The sequence below is a fragment of the Sorex fumeus genome, unplaced genomic scaffold (assembly GCF_029834395.1).
Source record: "Sorex fumeus unplaced genomic scaffold, SorFum_2.1 ptg000008l, whole genome shotgun sequence".
Classification (NCBI taxonomy): domain Eukaryota; kingdom Metazoa; phylum Chordata; class Mammalia; order Eulipotyphla; family Soricidae; genus Sorex; species Sorex fumeus.
In genome coordinates, this window is record NW_026606065.1 from 46,357,484 (window position 1) to 46,361,809 (window position 4,326).

At 44.9% G+C, this 4,326-nt stretch overlaps 1 pseudogene; it reads right to left on the bottom strand.

Annotated features, from left to right (window-relative positions):
- Window positions 1-418: 418 nt before the first annotated feature.
- Window positions 419-3,257, bottom strand: LOC130019399 (uncharacterized; annotated as a pseudogene).
- Window positions 3,258-4,326: the final 1,069 nt, after the last annotated feature.

The window sequence follows — 4,326 nt, forward strand, 5'->3', positions numbered from 1 at the left end:
GAATGCAGGAGCCATGAGCTGAGAATCAAAGGGAACCAGGTAATAACCAAATGTTTGAGTTACCAGATACCCACTAGCCACAATGTCTATGTACATAAATGCTGATCTTTGAATCTATAGGCTAAGGAGTTATGTACTTTTAAATGGATTGGTTAAGAATGTATATGTTGTTACAAATCTATTGGCTATATGTTGTTACAAATCTATTGGCAGGCTTTGCTATAACGGCCAGTGAAGGCCTATATAAGATCCCCTTTAAAGAAGTTCAGGTTCTTGCTTGACCCTGGCTATGCAGCTGAATAAACTACCTGCTTGCTGATTGCATTCCTGGCATGGTCCTTGTTTGCAGTCAGAAATCCAGAGTTGTGCCCTAACAATATAACATATATAGTTTTAATAACAATTATAATTCACTTAATCACTTAACTTCCCGTTAGTCGTCGATTTGCTCGAGCGGGCGCCAGTAATGTCTCCATTTGTCCCTGTCGCATGCTAGTGTAGCCCAATGGCATCTGTTCGCTCCGGGAACATGAAGGGCCTCAAACCGATCATTCATGATCTTCAGGAAGAAGTCTGACCATCTGGTAGGTGGGCGGCCACGCGGTCTCTTGACATCCCGTGGAATCCAATCAGTAACAGCTCTAGTCCAACGGTCGTCTTTAAATCTCATTACGTGACCAGCCCATCTGATTTTCGACACCTTGGCAAATGAGACAGCGTCCCTGATCCTTGATCGTCGACGGATGTCAGAACTCCGGATTCTTTCTCTTAATTGAGTGAAACGTGATATTCCAAGCATAGCTCTTTCTATTCTTCTTTGAGAGACCTGAATGGCGTTCTCATCTTGTTTGGGTAGGGCCCAGGTCTCTGAGGCATATGTTAATGCAGGAAGAACAGTGGAATCAAAGAGATGTGCCCGGAGCCGAAGGTTCTTCGTCCTCTTAGCTATTTCTTCGACGTTCTTGAAGGCGTCCCAAGCCGCTCTCTTCCTCCTGCGCAGCTCGGTGCCAGGTCATTTGTCATGTTGACCTCTCGACCTAGGTAGACATAGCTGTTGCATTCGGAGATGGTCGTTCCATTGAGAGCGAATGGGGCGTCAGGAACAAGGCTGTTTCTCATAAACATTGTCTTCGTAAGATTCAGCTGTAGTCCTACCTTTCCACACTCACGGTCAAAGTCGGCCAGCATTTGTGCCGCTTGGCTGATGTTTGGTGTTATTAAAACAATATCATCAGCAAAGCGGAGGTGGTGTAATTGCCGACCATCTATCTTCACTCCCATTCCTTCCCATTCCAGTCGTCGCATGATGTTCTCGAGGGTGGCACTGAAGAGTTTCGGTGAAATGGTATCACCCTGCCGCACCCCTCTCTTGACATCAACGATCACTTCTTTGTAGAATGGTGAGATCCTGGTAGTGAATCCGCAATACAGCTCACAGAGGATCCTGATGTATTGGGCTTGAATGCCCTGATTGGCTAGGGCTTCAATGACCGCTTCCGTCTCAACAGAATCAAAGGCCTTCTTTAAATCAATGAACGTTAAGCAGAGCGGCATCTTGAACTCCCGAGAAACCTCAATGAGCTTGGTTATTGTGTGGATATGGTCGATGGTGCTGAATCCTTTGCGGAACCCTGCTTGCTCACATGGTTGTCCTTCATCTAGTGTTCTGCCAATCCTATTCAGGATGACTCGAGTGAACAACTTGTAGATGAGAGACAATAGGCAGATCGGGCGATAGTTGCCAATGTCATGGATGTCTCCCTTCTTGAACAGTAGTACGGTCCTGCTGGTTTTCCATTGGGACGGAACCTTGCATTCAGACAGGTAGCGTGTGAAGAGCCAAGCCAGTGTATTGATGAGTACTGACGCAGGTTCTTCAGGTGTTCAGGTCTGACCTTGTCTGGGCCGGGTGCTGTTTGTTTCTTTACCAACGAAATGGCGTGTCGGATTTCGGAGGGGAGAACGTTGCAAACAACATACCCATCCTGTGGAATTTGGTATGTTGGCAAGTGGACATGGCTATCGAAGAGATTTGAGTAGAAGTCATGGATAATCTTCTCCATTGCCGTTCTGGAGGATGTGATGGATCCATCAGGATGTCGGAGGGCAGTCATCTTGGTCTTATAGTTGGCGAAGGACAGGCGGGCCTTACGAATACTTTTCCCGGCTTCTGCCGCATCTACCAGTACTTCTGCTCTTCTCTCTTTGAGGTCTTCCTTGATCGCATCTCTGCACTGCTTTGCAAGCTCGGACATTAGCTTATGGTTGCCTGAGGCATGCGCCAAACCACGCTGGCGAATTAGCTCAAGAGTTTTCGAAGATAGGCGACTTTTTGTGGCTATCTCTCTCTTGGCGTTCCTCGCACATTCATGGAGGTGCTGAACCGGTCGATCGTATTCCTCGTCAATGTTGTCAACAATGGCATCTTCCCATGTTGCCGCAATAGTACCAAAGAGTTCCCAGTTGGTGGTCATTCTGGGAGTTCTCTTTTTGAACTTTGCAGCCCTTTCTCCCCGCTCTGTGTAGTAGAATTTTGCACGAAGGAGACGGTGGTCCGATCCCGTTCGAAATTTTGGGACAACAGCGACATCAGTCAGGCAAAACCGTCAATTGAATATGATGTGGTCTATTTCGTTGTGGAATCGTCCACCGGGAGACTCCCATGTCCATCGTTTAGATTCTGCCTTCTGGAACTGTGAGTTACCATGGATGGTCTTGGTCGACATGATGAACTCTGACAGTCTCTCACCCTGTTCGTTCCATTCTAGGCCATGGGTCCCGATGTGAAGTTCTTCAGCTGATCTTCTCGGTCCTATCTTGGCATTAAAATCACCCACAATGATCTTGTAGAAGGTGTGGTCTTCTTTATAGAACTTCTCTAGCTCCATGTAGAACTTCTCGATTTCTCTTTCATCATAATGAGATGTTGGTGCGTAGACAACGAAGATAGAAACTGCAGGCAGTGAGCCACATCTATTCAAATGTAAACGTCCGATTCAGGTTGTTAGGCATTCGAATGAATCAATGCTCTTGGCCAAGTTTGTGTTGACAAGGACACCGATGCCTCCAACACCTCTTTTATCGCATGTTCCGAGGAACAATTCTTCTCCGGTGTCAAAAACGGCATGGTGAGATTAGTGCCTTCTTGTCTCGGTCAGACCAATGATGTCGTACTTGATCATTCGCGCTTGTACCATCAGGTCCTCGATGGATGCATCTGATGCTAGCTTACGTGCATTGAAAGTACAGATGATCATTTTTGTCTTCCTTCGTTGTGGCAGCCTAGGTCGGCCTTAAGATTTTGTCGGCCTCTCCTTTCTCATCCTTCTCAGTGCTGCCATGTCGGTGAAGCCTTCAGGGTCAGGTGAATGAGACCAGTTGTAGTTACTGGTTTTGGCATATCGAATACACAGCGGATAGCTTGCCAGGCTCTTCCGTGTGGGCGGAATACTCTCGGTAGCTTGCCAATCTTTCCGAGAGGGATATGCAATATTTTAAGAATTTTATAATAAATGATTTTGGAAATCATTGATTTCAGAAATCAGTGATGTAAAAAAAAAAAAAGAAAAAGGGCCAACATGGTCAGAGAGTACAGGAGTTAAGGTGTTCGTCTTACATATGGCTGAGTCCAGTATGATCTCAGCACCACATTTATACAATGCCCCAACACTGCCAGAAAGGACCCTTGATCACAACTAGGAGCGGCTCAATGTTGAAACAAACACGTGGAACACAACAGCATTTCCCCTTAAGCATCACTATTACAAATCTAAAGGTGTGTGGAAACCCTAACAATTATAATTATATAAAATAATTATTTTTTTCTTTGAGGGGGTTGATTTGATTACATTTTATTAGAGTTCTCATATTAGTTACCTTCATGTGTTACTTTGCATTTTCAATGCTAAAATTCTCTACATAGTACATTTTGAATTACACATAAATTTTATAATTTTCTTTTAGAACATCTTCCTTGATATCTGAGTCATTAATACAATTATTCCTTTTCTTTTGTTTTTTATTTTGTCTCTACTCAACTTATATTTCATTTTTCTTGGATTTATCTTCTGATCACCCTGTCACTGTCACTGTCCTCCCATTGTTCATCGATTTGCTTGAGCGAGCCCAGTAATGTCTCCATTGTCACACTTGTTACTATGTTTATCATATCGAATTCATCATGAGTAGCTTGCCAGGCTTTACTGGGTGGGTGAGATACTCGGTAGCTTGCTGGGCTCTCTAAGAGGGGTAGAAGAATCGAACCTGTGTTGGCCACGTGCAAGGCACTGTACCTACTGTGCTATTGCTCCAGCCCTATCTGAAGTG